Below are 22,569 nucleotides of genomic sequence, written 5' to 3'. Positions count from 1 at the left end.
TGACCGATCGCCCACTAATCTACAACGACCTTGAACTGTTGCAGGGACGCAGCAACTGCAGCAAGCGCCGCAACAAGCTCCAACAACGACAAAGGTAACGATGCACGATACCTCGAACTAACACAACCACACCTTGCTTGCACTGTCGCAGATAGCAAGTCGCTACCGCCCTTACTACTACCCGTCCTACTGTCGCAGAGTTTTTTTTTCCCCCTTGGCTCTTGCCTTGGCCCTTTTTTTCCTCTGCCCTTACAACCGCTACCCTTCAATCGTTTTCGACCACTTCTATCTCCTGATGGACCACGTTAATGAGTAATCGTACCCAGACGCATGGACAACATCACAGCCCGCATCCTGTGACGCCTGATTCAAAAAACTAACATGTTTACGGAGGTGACAGTAGAACTTTTGGTTTGGTCACCACGTTGGTGTGGGCGTGGAGGGGCCCCATCCTATTAAAAAAGATAAAACAATTGTTCTAAGTACAAATCAGTATGTCCTCTCATCAACATGCCACACAGGCGGCACGGCTATACATGGTCACGTAATGGCCCACCAGAAATACGACGAAAAGCGTATGAGCAGAGCAAGCACCAAGCACGCGCTGCCTACGTCATTGTAGCTGCGCATGCGCAGTACAGCCTGTTGTCTGGCGCTTTCTGGTAACTGCTCAAACGAACCTAAATACAAACCTCATAGGTCGATTGATCGATATTTAGCTCGCTAGTAGCTTGGTTCTTCGCGGTATGTTTCAACGTGTAGGACTTGATTATGATGAAAATTTTGCACAGTCACTCGTTATGACATTATTCGCACCTTACCAGTGCTCGGAAGTGAAAAAATCTTGACGTCGGGCAATTAGACATTAGAAATTTATTTTTGTGTGGCGACTTTGACACAGAAATATGTTTGACTCAACCAGAAGATTTCGATGACGGATCAGGTCTTGTTTATCGCCTCAATAATTCATTAAATGGACTTACGCAGTCATCGCATTGTTGAAATAATAAGTTTGACTCAGTCCTGAGGACTACTGGACATATTCGTTCGGTAGCAAACCTTTGTACTTAAATTTGATAGAGCAAAACAGAAAAATTGTTGAGTGCCATTTCCGTCGATGATAATTACATGGCAGGGTCGATTCAGAAAGTGTACTGAATTGGTTTTTGACTTGCGTCAGAATTGAAAATAACAGTGGGCTGTTTAAACTTGCAGATAGAACAACCAAAGTCTGGGTCCTTCATTTCACAGCAAGGATACACAGAGAAGATTCTACATCCTTTTAACATGCCGGTTAAAAACCATTGAAGATTCCCTGAACAATTAGACAACAAGGCTAGTAACACTCTCAACAGCACTGCCGCCTGTTGTTCAGCTGTAGGATCATGACTTTTCTGACATGCTCTAATTTTCTTGATTTCAATTATGCTGTTTCAGAAGTTGCTCGATTGATAGCCAAAGCTACTTCTAACTGGAACGCCGTAAAATATTTTCTAAGTGCATCGAAGTACGTTATTATTTAGTGCATGAACTCTAGCGCAAAATGTTTATATCAGTGTGGAATGTATGTCTTCCAAACATCAACTTGGGGACTTGTTTATAAAGCCTTTAAAGTGAAACATTTAACGCAGTGTGCACTGAGATAGGACTTTGTGAGTAGTGTGTTTTGTCCGTATATTATACTGTGCATCACAATTCGATTGGGGTGAAGTTTAAATGGAATAAACCGAACTTTGTTGCGTTTGTAGGTGCCTCCTACCGTAGTACATAGTTTTGTATACCATAGAACGTCTCTGTTATAAGAGTGTCTATTATTTGTTTTCCTGTTTATGCTCCAAAGCATAATGGTCTATTGTTTGTTGTGTATCCAGTACAGAAAATGCACCATTTTCTTAAGTACCCTGTTACATTCTTGCTACAAAATATATCACTATCAGATGATGTCACACTGTGATTAATTGTAAATAGCAGCTAACAGATATTCCAGGCTAGGTGAACTGTGTCAGTGCAGCCTAGAGACATGTTCTCTACTGTAAAGACGATTAGTTGTCAGGACCCAAGTTTAATGCTTTCGGTAATCAAACTGAGAAGAAGTTAGTGAAGTGGTATTGCTAACATTTTCAACTAGTGTTCCTCGCGATATATGACAGTAATGCTTGTACACACAGAAAATTTTGACCAAACCCAACAGTCTGTGGTAAGTATGGTTTAAATTTGTTCTTCCTTTGGCTTTAAATTTTGAGAAAGTATTAATAATTTGATGTTGAGAACGGCAACATAAAGTGCACACAGTATAGTAAGAGTTCCTGTTTGGAATAGTGATTCTAATCACGTTCCTCTGTTTACAGGTACCTCACCTGAACTACGCTTTGTCACCTGTTGTTGAGATAATTCAAAATATCATTGACAGCATAACTGTAGAAGTTGTCACAGCGCCAATAGAGCATCTTTTTGAGAAGGAAGGTTAGTTTGAAGTTTCTGAATGAAATTAAGTAACATTTTTCATTGGAAGTCTGAAAACGCACCCATTCATCAGCTTTCGTTACCAGAAATGAGATTTATGCTGTGAATTACATTGCTAGTAATAAGTAGAAAAGGTTAATAATGTGCATGATTCTCTAGATTTTATTCCCACTCTTTTATCAATTGATTTGTTTTTCAAGAGACCATTCAGGACAATAGTACTAGATGTGTCAGATTCTTTACAGAAATAATACAAACACATGTAAAACATTAACGAAGTAAGATAAAGGGGATGGGGAGAGGCAGAGCAGGAAATCTGCTGTAGCCTACTGAAAGGAAATATCTTAGCATTCACCTCAGTAGTTACGGGAAAACCATGGAAAACCCAAGTCAGGATGGCCAGACAGGGATTAAACACCACACCTCCTGAATACGAGCCCAGTGTATTAAGACTGGCACAGGCACCTCGTTAAGAACATTCTTAGAAAGGTAATCACATATACCTAGTCCACACTGCGATTCCAGCATGCACAAGAAGTAAATCAATATAACAAGGATACCAAATTTTGAAAATAAAAACACTACTGAAGCAGTGAAAATACATGAACGTATTACATAACACTGCTAAAAAGTACAGCATGCACAGTAAGTAAATCAATGACATTACTAAAACATGAAACTCTGATATAAAATACCCTTGAATAAAAACACCAGCTTATACCTATGTCCATCATAACTAGGCTAACATCAGATTCCTTATCAGAGGAGTTGTATAGCACTGCATAAGAAACAGAGGCAACAGAAAACCAATAGCAGAAACATTATTTAGCAAAGACACCTAGCATAGATGGTACATCTGTTAACAGAATCAAAATACCTCAACCATAAATGAGTCGTAAGGATCCTGTAAGCTAACATATTCATTACATTGTAAAAATTCTTCTCAACAAGAAATGATTTAAAGTCTGCTTTTAAAGCTGTTTCCCCTCTCCAATATATTCATCTATGCAGGCAATGCATTATAAATAATGCCACCAAAATGGCTCACATATGTTTGAGCACAAATTGTTGTAACTTGTTCTGTATGGAGGGACTCACAGTTGTGAATATTATAGCAGTGGTAATCAGAGTTTGTTTCCAGGTCACCAAGCCCAGCACTTGTCAACAACACACATTTGTATATGTACAAGGAAGGTACAGAAAATGAACACAACTTTTTTAAAAAGGGACAGGCAGTAAGTCCTTGCAGAACTATGCGAAAAAAATTTGAATATCTTTTTTCTGTAATGTAAAAATTTCATTTAATTGACTATTAAGTTTACTCTAGAAATCCATCCTATAAGCTGGAAGAGACCGGAAGTAACCAAAATGAGCCCTTCTGGCACTGTCTGAGGAGAAATGGTCTTTCCAGTTTGTCTTGAACAACATCCATTCCTAATAGTCTTTTGCATCATACCTTTTCCACCTCATTTCCGCCCAGTACCAGATGGAGATTTTGGTTTAGATTTATCTTTTCAAATTGTATGGGATTTGTTTTCTTCACATTAAGGGTCAACCTGTTGGCACTTCATCATAAATGCAAGGACTTGAGGAGTTGATCAGTTGTTGTGGACAGAGATTCCTTCACATCTCTCACTGTGACACTAGTGTCATCTGCAAACAGCATGATCTTGTCTGCAGTGTTTGTCATTTATATGGATAAGGAACAGAACAGGGCCTAACACACTATCCTGGTGTACAGCTGTTTGGACGTCCCTTGCAGCACATACTAATCAGACTTATGATTAGTTTGAGCTGATGTGAGCGCCACAGTCTGTGATCTGTCTTGGAAATATGATTGAAACTGCTTGTTTTCTACTCCTTCTAACTCCATTGCTTCCAGCTTATCTAAAAGATTTTTATGACTAACCATATCAAAAGCTTTTGAAAATCTAAATGAACATACGAACTTCTCAATGCTATTGTAGTTATCTAAGTTTCGGTATTAGGAAAGTGTTCGATTCCACTTATCTGCTGTGACCAATGCTGTCATCAAGATGGGGGATACCTCTACTTCATTTATTATCAGATATCCAGAATTAAAATTTTTAACAGAGCAACTAGCTGATCAGATCCCTGTAATAATAAAAAATAACAGGATACCCCAGTCATAATTAGAAAACATCAAACAATGAGTACAACAAATACTGTAACAAAATAATGTGCAATCAGAAGAAGAAGAAAATACAGTAATGGACTCAAATGTCCCAGAGCAAACAAACAAAGAACAACACGCATCAATTAAACAATCAGAGGAAAACAAAATCTTAAGATAGTCACCAGAACAAGCACAAATAGAACACAAAGTGACACACACTTTAGATAGAGAGGAAAAATTTCAGCTGACATTTGTTGTTGTTGTTGTTGTGGTCTTCAGTCCTGAGACTGATTTGATGCAGCTCTCCATGCTGCTCTATCCTGTGCAAGCTTCTTCATCTCCCAGTACCTACTGCAGCCTACAGCCTTCTGAATCTGCTTACTGTATTCATCGCTTGTCGCTTGGTCTCCCTCTACGATTTAGACCCTCCACACTGCCCTCCAGTACTAAATATAGAATACAAAGACACAAATACAGACATAAGACCATTCTTGCATAGACCACCAAATAACCCACAACTCGAAACAACAACAACAACTATCAACACAATCATACACAACAAAATAAATGAAAATACAACTACGGAAGAGTTACAACTACTGGTTTATATAGGAGCACTTACTACACTAAATATACACACTAGGCAGAGATCAGAACCAACCAACACACAGAAGAAATGCACAAAACCAGCATGGCAACACAGGCTACAGATCAGAATAAAACTGAGAAAAGATATCGGACAGCTAACACAATTTATAAGGAATGAAATATCAGACAAAAAACGAAAAAGGTTAGGGAAAATCTCACAAGAAGGAGCGATAGAGCAATTAGACGAAAAGAAGCAGAAATTACATGCATTGGCCAAACGACTTAGAAGATACAAAAAAAAAGTGAAAATAGTAGGAAACAAAACCAAACATTCAACACAAACCAAAAGAAATTTTACCAGACATTAGATAACACGCACATTAAAATAGACAATCCAGCAAACATAACAGACATGGAACACTTCTAGAGCAACATATGGTCAAACCCAGTACAACATAACAGACATGCAAGGTGGATACAAGTAGAAACAGACACATAAAAAGTGATACCACAAATGCCTGAAGTGATAATTTTGCAACATGAAGTCACCCGAGCAATTAATTCTATGCACAATTGGAAAGCCCCTGGAAAAGATAAAATAGCAAATTTCTGGCTAAAGAAGTTCACCTCAACACTTTCACATCTAACTAAATTATTTAACATATTAAAAACAAAGATTCCAAGACTTACCAAGCGGGAAAGCGCCGGCAGACAGGCACAATGAACAAAACACACAAACACACTCACAGAATTATTTATTAAAGATCAAAGCAGACGCAGCAAACCCAGCTAAATATCGCCCCATAACATGCCTACCAACAATATACAAAATATTAACTTCAGTCATTACACAGAAATTAATGACACAAAATCACACATTTGCTACACATGGATGATCTAAAACTACTGGCAGCAACAACTCAACCAATTACTAAAGATAACAGAAGTATTCAGCAATGACATAAATATGGCTTTTGGAACAGAAAAATGTAAGAAAAATAGCTTAGTCAAGGGAAAACGTACTAAACAAGAAGATTACATGTTGGATAACCACAGCGACTGCATAGAAGCGACGGAAAAAAAAAAAAAACAAATGCCTATAAATATCTAAGATACAGACAAAATATAGGAATAGATAATACAAATAATAAAGAAGAACTAAAAGGAAAATATAGACAAAGACTAACAAACATACTGAAAACAGAATTGACAGAAAGAAACAAGACAAAAGCTATAAATACTTACGCTGTATCAATGTTGACCTACTCATTTGGAGTAGTGAAATGGAGTAACACAGCCCTAGAAGCACTCAATACACTTACACGATCACAATGGCACAAATATAGAATACATCTCATACATTCAGCAACAGAAAGATTCACATTAAGCAGAAAGGAAGGAGGAAGGGGATTTATTGACATAAAAAAACCTACATTATGGACTTCCCCCATGAACCACGGACCTTGCCGTTGGTGGGGAGGTCTGCGTGTGCCTCAGCGATACAGATAGCCGTACCGTAGGTGCAACCACAACGGAGGGGTATCTGTTGAGAGGCCAGACAAACGTGTGGTTCCTGAAGAGGGGCAGCAGCCTTTTCAGTAGCTGCAGGGGCAACAGTCTGGATGATTGACTAATCTGGCCTTGTAACAATAACCAAAACGGCCTTGCTGTGCTGGAACTGCGAACGGCTGAAAGCAAGGGGAAACTACGGCCGTAATTTTTCCCGAGGGTATGCAGCTTTACTGTATGATTAAATGATGATGGCGTCCTCTTGGGTAAAATATTCCGGAGGTGAAATAGTCCCCCATTCAGATCTCTGGGCGGGGACTACTCAAGAGGATGTCGTTATCAGGAGAAAGAAAACTGGCGTTCTACGAATCGGAGTGTGGAATGTCAGATCCCTTAATTGGGCAGGTAGGTTAGAAAATTTAAAAAGGGAAATGGATGGGTTAAAGTTAGATATAGTGGGAATTAGTGAAGTTCGGTGGCAGGAGGAACAAGACTTTTGGTCAGGTGACTACAGGGTTATAAACACAAAATCAAATTGGGGTAATGTAGGAGTAGGTTTAATAATGAATAGGAAAATAGGAATGCGGGTAAGCTACTACAAACAGCATAGTGAACGCATTATTGTGGCCAAGATAGATACGAAGCCCACACCTACTACAGTAGTACAAGTTTATATGCCAACTAGCTCTGCAGATGACGAAGAAACTGAAGAAATGTATGATCTAATAAAAGAAATTATTCAGATAGTGAAGAGTGACAAAAATTTAATAGTCATGGGTGACTGGAATTCGGTAGTAGGAAAAGGGAGAGAAGGAAACATAGTAGGTGAATACGGACTGGGGCAAAGAAATGAAAGAGGAAGCTGCGTGGTAGAATTTTGCACAGATCACAACTTAATCATAGCTAACACTTGGTTCAAGAATCATAAAAGAAGGCTTTATACATCTAAGAAGCCTGGAGATACTGACAGGTTTCAGATAGATTATATAATGGTAAGACAGAGATTTAGGAACCAGATCTTAAATTGTAAGACATTTCCAGGGGCAGATGTGGACTCTGACCACAATCTATTGGTTATGACCTGTAGATTAAAACTAAAGAAACTGCAAAAAGGTGGGAATTTAAGGAGATGGGACCTGGATAAACTAAAAGAACCAGTGGTTGTACAGAGTTTCAGGGAGAGCATAAGGGAGCAATTGACAGGAATGGGGGAAAGAAATACGGTGGAAGAAGAATGGGTAGCTTTGAGGGATGAAGTAGTGAAGGCAGCAGAGGATCAAGTAGGTAAAAAGACGAGGACTAGTAGAAACCCTTGGGTAACAGAAGAAATATTGACTTTAATTGATGAAAGGAGAAAATATAAAAAGGCAGTACATGAAGCAGGCAAAAAGGAATACAGACGTCTCAAAAATGAGGTCGACAGAAAGTGCAAAATGGCTAAGCAGGGATGGCTAGAGGACAAATGTAAGGATGTAGAGGCTTATCTCACTAGTGGTAAGGTAGATACTGCCTACAGGAAAATTAAAGAGACCTTTGGAGAAAAGAGAACCACTTGTATGAACATCAAGAGCTCAGATGGAAACCCAGTTCTATGCAAAGAAGGGAAAGCAGAAAGATGGAAGGAGTATATAGAGTGTCTATACAAGGGCGATGTACTTGAGGACAATATTATGGAAATGGAAGAGGATGTAGATGAAGATGAAATGGGAGATATGATACTTCGTGAAGAGTTTGACAGAGCACTGAAAGACCTGATTCGAAACAAGGCCCCCGGAATAGACAACATTCCATTGGAACTACTGACGGCCTTGGGAGAGCCAGTGCTGACAAAACTCTACAATCTGGTGAGCAAGATATATGAGACAGGCGAGATACCCTCAGACTTCAAGAAGAATATAATAATTCCAATCTCAAAGAAAGCAGGTGTTGACAGATGTGAAAATTACCGAACTATCAATTTAATAAGTCACAGCTGGAAAATACGCGAATTCTTTACAGACGAATGGAAAAACTATTAGAAGCTGACCTCGGGGAAGATCAGTTTGGATTCCATAGAAATGTTGGAACACGTGAGGCAATACTGTCCCTACGACGCTAGATTAAGGAAGGGCAAACCTACGTTTCTATCATTTGTAGACTTAGAGAAATCTTTTAACTATGTTGATTGGAATACTCTCTTTCAAATTCTGAAGGTAGCAGGGGTAAAATACAGGGAGCGAAAGGCTATTTACAATTTGTACAAAAACCAGATGGCAGTCATAAGAGTCGAGGGGCATGAAAGGGAAGCAGTGGTTGGGAAGGGAGTGAGACAGGGTTGTAGCCTCTCCCCGATGTTATTCAATCTGTATATTGAGCAAGCAGTGAAGGAAACAAAAGAAAAATTCGGAGTAGGTATTAAAATCCATGGAGAAGAAATAAAAATGTTGAGGTTCGCCGATGACATCGTAATTCTGTCAGAGACAGCAAAGGGCTTGGAAGAGCAGTTGAACGGAATGGATAGTGTCTTGAAAGGAGGATATAAGATGAACATCAACAAAAGCAAAACAAGGATAATGGAATGTAGTCTAATTAAGTCGGATCATGCTGAGGGAATTAGATTAGGAAATGAGACACTTAAAGTAGTAAAGGAGTTTTGCTGTTTGGGGAACAAAATAACTGATGATGGTCGAAGTAGAGATGATATAAAATGTAGACTGGCAATGGCAAGGAAAGCGTTTCTGAATAAGAGAAGTTTGTTAACATGGAGTATAGATTTAAGTGTCAGGAAGTCGTTTCTGAAAGTATTTGTATGGAGTGTAGCCATGTATGGAAGTGAAACATGGACGATAAATAGTTTGGACAAGAAGAGAATAGAAGCTTTCGAAATGTGGTGCTACAGAAGAATGCTGAAGATTAGATGGGTAGATCACATAACTAATGAGGAAGTATTGAATAGGATTGGGGAGAAGAGAAGTTTGTGGCACAACTTGACCAGAAGAAGTGATCTGTTGGTAGGACATGTTCTGAGGCATCAAGGGATCACCAGTTTAGTATTGGAGGGCAGCGTGGAGGGTAAAAATCGTAGAGGGAGACCAAGAGATGAATACACTAAGCAGATTCAGAGGGATGTAGGTTGCAGTAGGTACTGGGAGATGAAGAAGCTTGCACAAGATAGAGTACCATGGAGAGCTGCATCAAACCAGTCTCAGGACTGAAGACCACAACAACAAAAATGGACAGGTAGACAATTGAAGAAAATTCTTTATAGAACAAGCAGAAACTAGCAAAATACACAAAGCAATCATGCATATAAATACTTCGGCTACACCATTGCAATTTCATAACCACTTGGACAACCCTTTAGACCACATAACATCAACAGATACGAAGAAAGTAAATTGGAAAAAGAAAACACTACATGGCAAGCACCCGTATCATCTAACACAGACACACATCGATCAAGACGCATCCAACACATGGCTAAGAAAAGGCAATAAATACAGTGAGACAGAAGGATTCATGATTGCAATACAGGATCAAACAATAAACACCAGATATTACAGCAAGCAAATTATTAAAGATCCCAATGCCACAACAGATAAATGCAGACTTTGCAAACAACAAATAGAAACAGTAAATCACATCACAAGCGGATGTACAATACTAGCAAATACAGAATACACCAGAAGACATTACAATGTAGCAAAAATAATACATCAACAACTTGCCATACAACATAAACTAATAAAACAACACGTTCCCACATACAAGTATGCACCACGAAATGTACTGCAGAATGATGAATACAAATTATACTGGAACAGAACCATTATAACAGATAAAACAACACCACATAACAAACCTGACATTATTCTCACCAATAAAAAGAAGAAATTAACACAACTAATCGAAATATCCATACCCAATACAACAAATATACAGAAGATAACAGGAGAAAAAATTGAAAAATACATCCAACTGGCTGAGGAAGTCAAGGACATGTGGCATCAGGATAAAGTTGACATTATGCCAATTATACTATCAACTACAGGAGTCATACCACACAATATCCACCAGTACATCAATGCAATACAGCTACATCCAAACATATATATACAACTACTGAAATCTGTGATTATTGATACATGTTCAATTACCCGAAAGTTCCTAAATGCAATGTAACATATGCTGTACAGTTAAAAGGAAGTCACGCTTGATCAAGGTCCGTGTCACTTTTCATTTTTAACCATACATAACGTCTGAGCAAGGAAAGAAATAATAATAGTAGTGAAACTAACAGGACAGCCATGGAAAATAGGGGGTTTAGGCAAGCACAAGCTGAATTTATAGCAATATGAAAAACACTACCATCACAAAACAAATATTATTCACAAAAACAAACAGAAAGTTTTCAACATATTATACAAACATGAAAACTGTAGGAATCGCAAATTTCACTTCACTTATATAGATCAAACGAAGCGCTCGATACCAAACATCTAACACATGCAACTCCAAAATGTGGTATGGCAAAATTCTATTCATTTGTATAGCTCAAACAAAGCAAACTTTACCAAAATGCCATACACGAATCAAAAACCCAAAACTCCCAAATTCAGTTCACCAGTTAAAACAAACACAAAAAACTGCATACCAAAACAAAGAAACCATAAATAATGCATTAAAAACAAAATGAAAAAAAAATTACTTATCAACCAGCCACTGGAAAATACAACCAGGTTGACCACCACTCCCCCCCCCCCCCCCCTCTTACCCCTGCCCAAATTACACACACACACATACACACAAGAAAAGCCCTTGGAAACCAAAACAAAATAACTCCTCAAATTATAAAGATGAAAGGTAAAACAAAAATTTTAATTGAGTCAACTGTGGGTTCTTGGTGACACATTGTAAATTAACTACACAAACACTGTTTTTAGCCTTGTTTCACATTTTATTATTAATGTTATTGCACAACCTAGGTTTCAGGTTATAAGCCCATTTTCAAGTACATCCCTGATTCCCAAAGATGACAGAGCAAGGTAGAGCAGTGGCTAGCACACTGGACTCGCATTCGGGAGGACAATGGTTCAATCTTGATTTAGGTTTTCCATGATTTCCCTAAATCAATCTGGGCAATTGCTGGGATGGTTCCTTTGCAAGGGCACAGTGGACTTCCTTCCCCATCCTTATCTAATACGATGAGACCGATGACCTCGCTGTTTGGTCTCTTTACCCAACCAACCCAACCCAACCCAAAGATGATAATGCACAGATAAATGAAATCACAAGGCAAAGATAATCATCTCAACTTCATAAGGTATTGATCCATAACTTAATGTACAACTACATCAATGACCATTTTTAACAAATTACACACGTTGTTACCATTCCCTAATTATACTACAATGACCGGACTAAAATTATGCATCATCCAAGACATTTTTCAATACAATGGACTGGGGCCCAAAGCTCGCTTCTATCCTGTGGTTGTGTTCTCATCTAAAAGAGGTGAATAATTGAATTGGATTTGCTCATTTAATAATAGGTGTGGGGATATACATATCTGTTTTTTAATTTCTAAAATTTCCAGTTGATAGTGTTTGGCTCCCTATTCCTCTGTGTGTAAGACTTTGCATTGTGCATTCGTGGTTATTGTTCAGCAATGTTCTGCAAAGGCTGAATCAGGCTCCCTCAATCTCCAGCTTCTGTGGTGTTCTTTAAGCCTGGTACAGATTGACCTCCCCGTCTATCCATTGTAGCAAGACTGATGTTCACGGCAAGTGATTTTATAAACCCCACTTTTTGTGATAGCTGGTTGTTTGTCTTTTGCATTGAGCAAGAAACTACCTATTGCCCGAGGGGCGTAAAAAAAAAAAAAAAAAAAAAAAAAAAAAAAAATACAGAGAAGCTGCTCTTCTGAATTTATACTGTGCGAATAGATTGTGACACTGGTGACTGTGACAGTCTTTTACTGGAGTAGATGTGAACAAGCTGTATACATCAAAAGAGACTAATTTTGCATTTGTTGGAACCTTAACATCTATTACCATCTTTGGGAATCAGTAATGTACTTGAAAATGGGCTTATAACTCGAAACACAGGTTGGGCAATGACATTAATAATAAATTGTGAAACAAGGCTAAAAACAGTGTTCTAGGCGCTTCAGTCCGGAACCGCGCGACTTCTACGGTTGCAGTTTCGAATCCTGCCTTGGGCATGGGTGTGTGTGATGTCCTTAGGTTAGTTAGGTTTAAGTAGTTCTAAATTCTAGGGGACTGATGACCTCAGATGTTAACTCCCATCGTGCTCAGAGCCATTTGAACCATAAAAAAAGTGTTTGTTTAGTTAAAATAATCTCCCTGATATCCGGCCAACTGAGATCTCGAACCAAATCTTCGTGTCAGGTAGTTCAACAAATATTTTCTCAGTGCCACATACAGGTTCTTGTCCTCGGAAGTCAGGACTATTGTCAACTTCACAATCTCATTACACACATGAAACCTCGTGTAGTTGACAATCAAGCTAAACTGCTGCAAATACCTTACCGTCGTCGTCTTATTGCTCAACGCAAGCAAGGAGCAAATAAAAAACACACAACACTAATCATACCTAACATGAATGCGTAACCCCTCAAGAAATGTGGTGAGATAATTCATTTCTCTTGCACCCCAATAACAAATCTGCACATCTATCCCTGTTGGTGCGTGAGTATTGAATAAGAAACAAAATCACTGTGCTGCGTCATTCTCTGTACTCTCTAGACCTGGCTCTTGTGGACGTTTTCATATTTGCAAAGTTTAAAATCCTGTTGAAAGGATTAAGATTTGTAACAATAGACGAGGTAAAAGAAAATTCACAGTCAGCACTTCACATGATATAGCAAAAGGCATACCAAGACTGCATCTCAAAGTGGAAGCAGCATTGGGAGAAGTGCATCAATTGTGGAAATTGCGGTGGAGAGTGTTTCAAAGGAGATAATGCACAATAAGTGAAAGGTAGGCATAGAAAAATTTTGTGGACAAAGTTCTAGAATTTTTTTAACAGACTCCAGATTTATTCCATCATGAAGTTTGTTGTAAATGATCCACTGCAGTTCAAGAGGAACAATGAGGTATATAGTTACAATACCAGAAAGAAAAATTACATTCATTACTCCACATCAAGGTTATCTTTAGCCTAAAAGGAGTGCATAGTGCTGCAACAAAAATTTTTATCATTTACCCAGTGATATAAAATATCTGACAGACAGCAAATTAAAATTTGATAACAAACTGAAAAAGTTTCTCCTTGACAACTCCTTCTATTCTGTAGAAGAGTTTCTATTATTGTAGTATGTAAAAGGTGGTGCATAGGACTTACTAATTCATATCTGTATATCTTTTTTTTCTTTTTGTACAGAAAAAAAATTAGAAACGTTTAGAAGGTAACCGTATGTACAAATAAATTTGTGATGTGAATGTGTAATGGCTCGTTTCACATTGTTACGATATGATCCATGGAACATGTTACTAACTAAATTTAGAAGAGAAAACATGCTGAAGTTGAAGTTGTGCTATACCTTAAGAATTATTTTCCTAAGTGCAGACTCATTCACAAGGTCTATATTAATGCCCACACAGACAGTTACAGTGAAGAGACTCCAGTTTATTGATGAAGGTGTCTATGTACCCACTAGGGGCTCTACAAACCACTACAAGTATAACTATACATTACCTGTCTCCCCGTGCTGTTGAACAACACCAGCTTCAAAATGTTTTTCAGTCCTCAGATCCTCTGTCACTCACTTCCTTTTATATTCAACATTAGGTTTAAGGAAAATACAAACTCCACCACTTGTGGTATCCTTCCTACAAAACTGACTAGCCAAATTGAAATAATTTATGGTGACAATACCATTCAGAATCCCCACACCAGTGCTCCATGATACACATACACTCGGTATTGGTGTCGTTATCTACAATTTCAGCTTCAGAAGATTTAGTTCTTGGACTCTGGATATTATAGGTTAAAATATGAAAGCCTCTAGAATAGAGACTGGTGACAGAACACTCAATTGGGCACTAAGGGTTTTCTGCACCTTGCAGGTCTTTTTTTGAGCTGCATTGCAAAGCACTCCACAGCAGCTACTGGTGAGACTGGATCAACGGGTGCCAGGGAAGGGCCTCCTTGTATTGCTGCTGGTGTCTGATTTCCAACTTCTGATGTAAGGTCCTCTGCTGTTGATGCAGGGTGCTCTGCTGCCGATGCAAAGTCAACTGTTGAGGGTGTTCCATCCTCATTCGTAAGCGACCTGGCCCCTTGTGTGGGTGATCTGATGTCTGCTGTAGTTAGCCGACATCACCAGTGTGTGAACTGACCTCAGCTGCAACAGTACATGATTTCAGGACCCTTCAAAAGCTGCATTCACAGACTCCCTGCAGATATTTTCAAAATGTTTGTTCTTTCACTTTATTGCACAGTTTTACATAAGGCCATGCCTAATGAGGTACACTAACAAATGATGAAATTCAGTTCTGGTGTTTTTTGTAGAGGTCCATAAGAACAAACTCAAACTGTGCACTTCTTCTTACAGACATAATTTGCAACTCCAGTTAACACACAGTTGCTACCAGGTTTAACTAATTTCTTACAGCCTTTCAATACTTCTTTGAGGAGGGGCACTGGGTTTAGTGACATGGTATTCACAACATTGAATCCAGGTTCACTACTAGCCTTAACAACTGCTACACACCTTGGACAGTATGACAATACCATTTACTTTCTTCTTCTTCTTCTTCTTCTTCTGTACTGGTTCCTGCTGCACTTGTTTATGTTCTTATGTTTTGGCAGCCTAGAGACAGTCATATTCAATCAGAATTTAACATTTATTGTTAGTCTTCAACATGAGTTGTGTGTCATTGCACCATAACAGAGACTACCTTCTTCACCTCCAGAAAGTATCATTCTGCACAAATTTATGATCATATTTCTACCACAAAATTAATTTAACACATCTTCAGTTTCCTGAACATACCTTTTTGCTGCTAGAAGTTCTCACTAAAGAGCACTTTCCACAGATACCTCGCGGTTTTCAAAACATTTCGTGATTGCTATTAGCCTTGGTTTGCAGTACGAGAAACCAAAACAAGTAGTTTGATTTAATGTACAGTCTGCGTTCACCAAACACACTAAGTAAATCCACACATACAAAACAAGACAAAGCTTTACAACTTTCATCACAAAATTTTATTGCAGGAAATGCTCTTTATACTAATATTAATGAAACTGCGAATTACTAACAAGTCAGTTCGCAATGCCATCATGACCAAGATGGTTACTGGCTGCCCTTTGTATTCATCCACCTCTTGCCCCCCTGCGGGTCCGGGGGTTAGAATAGGCCCGAGGTATTCCTGCCTGTCGTAAGAGGCGACTAAAAGGAGTCCCTCCCCCTCAAGGGGGTAGTTAGCGCCTGCGTCCGGAGACGGACGGTTTCACGACCTATATTTGCGTTCATTTTGGTTTTTCACTTCTTCTAGTTTCTTCCTTCCTTTGGTTGGTTCCTTTCTTTGTTCTTCTCCATCTCACTGTCTTACTTACTCTTCTCCTTGCCTTCTTCTCCTTGCCTTCTTCTCCTTCTCTGGTCTCTGCCTCGGAATTTGAGGCAGTCTGTCCTTTCTTTCCTTCTCTCCTTTCTTTCCTTCTCTCCTTTCTTTTTCCTCTTCTTCCTTCCTCCCTGTGCGTGCCTGAAGGCCGACCCACGCGTTTGCACGTGTAGCCGGTGACGGGGTAACGCGTAATTCCCCACCCTGGGTAGACAAGTAAGGCACGCGCGTACCCCCTGGTAAAGGCCAGGCCCAGGGAGGGGTGATTGCCTGAGCTGACACCTTCCGACCATGCCGATTGGTCCCTCCGTCCGTTTCTCGGGAGGTGTGACCTGAGGTGTGAACAACCACCTAAGGCGGGAGTGCCCTCTGAGAGGGTCCCCACAAGGAAGGAGCGCGCCATCGGAGACGCTGGCAATCATGGGGGATTCCTCCGCAATGGATTTATCTTCTTCTTCTTCTCTCTCAACTTCTGCCCACAAACGGAAACTTGACCAGCCACCAGTGACAAAAGTACTACCGCCTGCCCCACAGTTCCTCGTAGTTTCTCGATCTGAGGACGGAAAGGATTTTTCCTCTGTCAACCCTTTCGTTATCCAGAAGGGCGTAGATGCCATAGCCGGATCGGTCAAGTCTTGTACCAGGTTGCGTAATGGTACCTTGTTACTAGAAACTGAGAGCGCCTTTCAGGCACAAAAACTGCTTCGGGCCACACTCCTGTACACGTTCCCTGTCCGGGTGGAGGCTCACCGCACTTTGATTTCTTCTCGTGGTGTGGTATATACTAGATCACTTGGCGGATTGACTGACGAGGAGATTCAGTCTTTCCTCACTGAGCAGGGCGTGACGGCTGTCCATAGGGTCATGAAAAAGGTCAACAATGACCTTGTACTGACCTGGACACTTTTCTTGACCTTTGATAGTGTTCAGCTGCCTTCGCGCATCAAATCGGGCTATGAGATTATTTCTGTTCGCCCCTATGTCCCGACACTTACGCGCTGCTGCCAGTGTCAGCGTTTTAATCACACTCGCCATCTTGTTCCAATGCGGCTACATGTGTGACTTGTGGCAGGGATGCCCATTAGGGTGACTGTCCACCTCCGTCTCCTTGTTGTGTGAACTGTCACGGTGACCATGCAGTGCCCTCCCGCGACTGTCCCATCTACAAGGAAGAATGCTGTATCCAAGAAATTCGGGTCAAAGAGAAAGTGTCCACCTCGGCTGCTCGCAGGCTATTTGCTAGTAGGAAGCCCACGTTGCTCCCAGCGGGGAAATACAGTACTGTCCTCGCCTCTCCTCGGACAACCAGGGAGGTGGCGACGCAGACATGCGATCTGACCTTCAGCACTACGGTCGTCCGTTCGGCCAGTGCTAAGATCGCCCGGTCGACGTCTCCTCTTCCTCCCGTCGCCCCTCCGACACAAGCACCTTTATCAGCTTCTGCCAGGACGAAGACCCAGAAGTCAGATGCACGGGCCTTCAAGAAGGAACCGTCTCGTGCAGACCTTCTACGTACCTCGAACTCTCAGCCATCGACCAATCCTTCCACAAACCTTCCAAGAAGGCTCATAGGAAGCACTGTTCTCCTTCCCCGCCACAGCGCATTTCTTCTCCTGCGCCACCCAGCGGTTGCCGCCCCAGGCCGTCATCCGTTTCGCCTGGCCGCGCTGCTGGTAGCCGAACATCTGGCCGTTCACCAGCGGAGGAAGCTCCCCCTCCGGGCCATCTTCACAAGATGGCCGATGAACCTATAAAACAAATGGACGATGACTGTCCGCCTCCTGCTAGCGGCGACAGTGCTCACTCGAAGCCAGGCCCTCAGCGGCCTTCGAGATGACCTCTTCTTGCATCTTCTTCTTCTCACGATGGCACTTATTCACTGGAATATTCGCAGCATTCGCTCCAACCAAGAGGACTTGAAATTGCTGCTCCGCTTGCACCGTCCGCTCGTTGTAGCACCCAGGAAACGAAGCTATGCCCATGCGATCAAATTGCCTTGGAACAATACACCTCTGTGTGTTTTGACCTACCCCCTGTGGCAGGTATTCCGGCTCATGGAGGGGTTATGTTGCTGGTCCGGGATGATATCTACTATGATCCCATCACATTGCACACCGGCCTGCAGGCAGTTGCCATCAGCATTACTCTCCCCACTTTTACATTTTCCATTTGTACCGTTTACACTCCATCATCGTCTGCCGTTACCAGGGCAGACATGCTGCAAATTACTGCTCAGCTACCTGCACCATTTTTGTTAACTGGAGACTTCAATGCTCACCATCCTCTTTGGGGCTCTTCAGCATCCTGTCCGAGGGGCTCCCTGTTAGCAGACGTTTTCAACCAGCTCAATCTTGTCTGCCTCAATACTGGCGCCCCTACTTTCCTTTCAGACACCTCTCACACCTATTCCCATTTAGACCTCTCTGTATGTACTACCCAACTTGCACGCCGGTTTGAGTGGTATGCGCTTTCTGATACGTATTCGAGCGACCACTTCCCGTGTGTTATCCATCTCCTGCATCATACCCCCTCTCCGTGGTCAACTAGTTGGAACATCTCCAAAGCAGACTGGGGGCTCTTCTCTTCCAGGGCGACCTTTCAGGATCAAACCTTCACAAGCTGCGATAGTCAGGCCGTACACCTCACGGAAGTCATTCTCACTGCTGCTGAATCTTCCATCCCTCACACTACTTCTTCTCCCCGCCGCGTACCGGTCCCCTGGTGGACCGCAGCATGTAGAGACGCCTTACGTGCTCGTCGACGTGCTTTACACACATTTAAACGCCATCCTACAGTGGCGAATTGTATCAGTTATAAACGATTACGTGCACAGTGTTGTCGTATTTTTAAAGAAAGCAAGAAAGCCAGCTGGGCTGCTTTCACAAGCACCTTCAACAGTTTTAATCCTTCTTCTGTTGTCTGGGGTAGCCTGCACCGGCTATCTGGCATTAAGGTCCACTCACCAGTTTCTGGCTTGACGGTCGCGAATGACGTCCTTGTGGCCCCTGAGGATGTCTCCAATGCCTTCGGCCGCTTTTTCGCAGAGGTTTTGAGCTCCACTCATTACCCCCCTGCCTTCCTCCCCTGAAAACAGGCAGAGGAGGCTCGGCCACCTAACTTCCACTCCTCGAATCTTGATAGTTACAATGCCCCATTCACCATGCGGGAACTCGAAAATGCACTTGCCCGGTCACGGTCCTCCACTCCAGGGCCTGATTCTATTCATATTCAGATGCTGAAGAACCTTTCTCCTGTGGGTAAAGGTTTCCTTCTTCGTACTTACAATCGCATCTGGATTGAGGGACATGTTCCCGCATGCTGGCGCGAGTCTATTGTTGTACCGATTCCTAAGCCGGGGAAGGACAAGCACTTGCCTTCCAGTTATCGACCCATCTCGCTTACCAGCTGTGTCTGTAAGGTGATGGAGCGAATGGTTAACTCTCGGTTGGTTTGGCTGCTCGAATCTCGACGCCTACTTACCAATGTACAATGTGGATTTCGTAGGCGCCGCTCTGCTGTTGACCATCTGGTTACCTTGTCGACCTTCATTATGAATAACTTCTTGAGGAAGTGCCCGACCACGGCTGTGTTCTTTGATTTGGAGAAGGCTTACGACACCTGTTGGAGGACGGGCATTCTCCGCACCATACATACATGGGCCTTTCGCGGCCGCCTCCCTCTTTTTATTCGTTCCTTTTTAATGGATAGACAGTTCGGGATACATGTGGGTTCTGTCCTGTCAGACACCTTTCGCCAGGAGCATGGGGTGCCACAGGGCTCCGTTTTGAGCGTCGCTCTCTTCGCCATAGCGATCAATCGAATAATGGATTGCCTCCCAGAGGATGTATCAGGCTCCCTTTTCGTGGACGATTTTACCATCTATTGCAGCGCGCAGCGTACATGTTTCCTGGAGCGCTGTCTTCAGCATTCTCTTGACCGTCTTTACTCCTGGAGTGTCGCCAATGGCTTCCATTTTTCTGCCGAGAAAACGCTCTGTATTAACTTCTGGCGCTACAAAGAGTTTCTCCCACTGTCCTTACGACTCGGTCCCGTTGCTCTCCCATTCGTGGAGACAACAAAATTTTTAGGTCTTACAGGAAACAATGTTGGTCTCCACATGTGTCATATTTGGCTGCCCGTTGTACCCGTTCTCTAAATGTCCTCCGTGTTCTCAGTGGCACGTCGTGGGGAGCGGATCGACCCGTCCTACTTCACCTATATCGGTCGACCGTCCGCTCCAAGCTGGATTATGGGTGCTTTGTATACTCCTCTGCACAGCCGTCCATCTTACGCGCCTCAACTCCATACAACATGGGGGGTTTACGGCTTGCGATCGGAGCGTTTTATACTAGTCCCATCGAGAGTCTTTGCTGAAGCCGGTGATTTGCCACTCACCTACCGGCGCGATATACTGCTTTGTCGTTACGCCTGTCGGCTACTGTCAATGCCCAACCACCCATCGTATCGTTCCTTTTTGGACGACTTTCTCGACCGTCAATACGGGTTGTATGTGTCTGCCCTGCTACCCCCTGGAGTTCGCTTCTGTCGCCTCCTTCAACACCTTGATTTTTCCCTCCCTGCAACCTTTAGAGTGGGCGAGAGCCACACGCCACCTTGGCTCCAGGCTCAGGGTTGTGTTCACCTTGACCTCAGCTCGTTCCCAAAGGAGGTTACCCCCGGTTCGGTATACCACTCCCGTTTTGTTGAACTTCGTTCGAAGTTCATTAACATGACCTTCATTTATACAGATGACCAATGACGGGGTCGGGTGTTCTTTAATTGTCGGGGCACAAAGTTTCAAATACCGGCTACATGGCCATTGTTCGGTCTTCACAGCTGAGCTCTTTGCCCTCTACCAGGCTGTTCTTTACGTCAGCCGCCACCGACATTCTGCTTATGTCAGCTGCTCCGATTCTCTGAGCGCCATCCAGAGCCTCAGTGATCCGTATCCGGTTCACCCTTTCGTGCACCGGATCCAATGCTCTCTTCAGCAGCTGGTGGACGATGGGTCTCCAGTTAGCTTTATGTGGGTTTCTGGCCATGTCGGTTTCCCTGGGAACGAAGCTGCAGATGCCGCGGCCAAGGCTGCGGTCCTCCAGCCTCCCTTCTTGTTGTGTCCCTTCATCAGATTGTAACACGGTCATTTGTCGGCGCATTTTATTGCTGTGGCATGCCGATTGGGCTGCACTTACGGACAACAAGCTTCGAGCCTTGAAACCTCTTCCCACAGCTTGGACGTCCTCCTCACGCCCTTCTCGGCGGGAGGAGGTCGTTTTGGCCTGGCTATGAATTGGACACTGCTGGTTCAGCCATCGCCATCTGCAGACGGCAGCCAGCGCCGTTCTGTCCATGTGGGCAATTGCTGACGATCCACCACATTTTAACGTCCTGTCCGGATTTTACTACGCTGCGTCTTGATCTTGGCCTGCCATGTACTCTGGATGCCATTTTAGCGGATGACCTAGGAGCTACTGCTCGCGTTCTTCGTTTTATCAACTTGACACACCTGTCTAAGGACGTTTGATTATGCTGAAGTTTTTTAATCCTATGCCTGTTAATATGTCTTTTATAGTGTTGTCCCTTTTAGTTGCTGTTTTAACCTTGTGCCTCGCGGTACATTCCTAACTTAGTCAGGGTGCTAATGACCATTGTAGTTGTGCGCCCTAAAACCACAAAAAAAAAAAAAAAAAAAAAGAGAACTCTTGGACTTACAACTTAAAAAAGAGCCATAACTGGTTGGGTAAGTGTACAAAATGTGTGTTTGAACATTTTGTCATTAAAGTCATTATGTGATTTGAAAGGGATAGTAAATAAATGTGAACTATACTGTGAATGAGTAGTGAAAATTCCATTCGCCCCTTGTTAAAGCTCTCCCATACCCAAAATTTTCTGCCAGGTGTAGTTGTTGATAAAGACTGGCTGGTGTGTGTTATTGGTGTGACAAACTGATCTGTGGCATTAGGGTATCCTGATGTGTATGTTAGGCTGGAAGGATGCTTGTTTTAAGGTTGAATATGTGCAAGTGAAAAAAAATTGAAGTAAGGATTTTGCATTTAAAAGTTGACACTGGGAATAGCTTAAGTGCAGTACTTCAAGGTACACACAAAATATTCTCTTTTGCATATGCCTGTAGAGTTAGAGAAATAGCTGTCTTGTGGGTACGCTTATGTTTAGCATTACAGTGCAGCTTCCATGTAAAGCATCAGGTGTAAAATTCTTGTGAGAGCAAAGTTAGCTTCTTGAATTGTATCAGAAGAAGTGTGAGGCATACATATGACTCCATAGTATTGGTTTCATTTCATTACA

General features: G+C 42.1%; 1 long non-coding RNA gene across 1 annotated transcript in view; it reads left to right on the top strand.

Annotated features, from left to right (window-relative positions):
• Nucleotides 1-639: 639 nt before the first annotated feature.
• Nucleotides 640-22,569, top strand: part of LOC126335500 (uncharacterized) — a 53,320-nt gene continuing 31,390 nt past the window's right edge. The window contains exons 1-2 of the long non-coding RNA XR_007564886.1: nt 640-2,197; nt 2,349-2,463. This is a non-coding gene — a long non-coding RNA (uncharacterized LOC126335500). The remainder of the gene's footprint in view (nt 2,198-2,348; nt 2,464-22,569) is intronic.

This window comes from Schistocerca gregaria, chromosome 2 (assembly GCF_023897955.1).
Source record: "Schistocerca gregaria isolate iqSchGreg1 chromosome 2, iqSchGreg1.2, whole genome shotgun sequence".
NCBI classification, from domain to species: Eukaryota; Metazoa; Arthropoda; class Insecta; order Orthoptera; family Acrididae; genus Schistocerca; species Schistocerca gregaria.
Note: the sequence above shows the minus strand (reverse complement) of the source record. Positions and strands in the feature narration are given on the sequence as shown.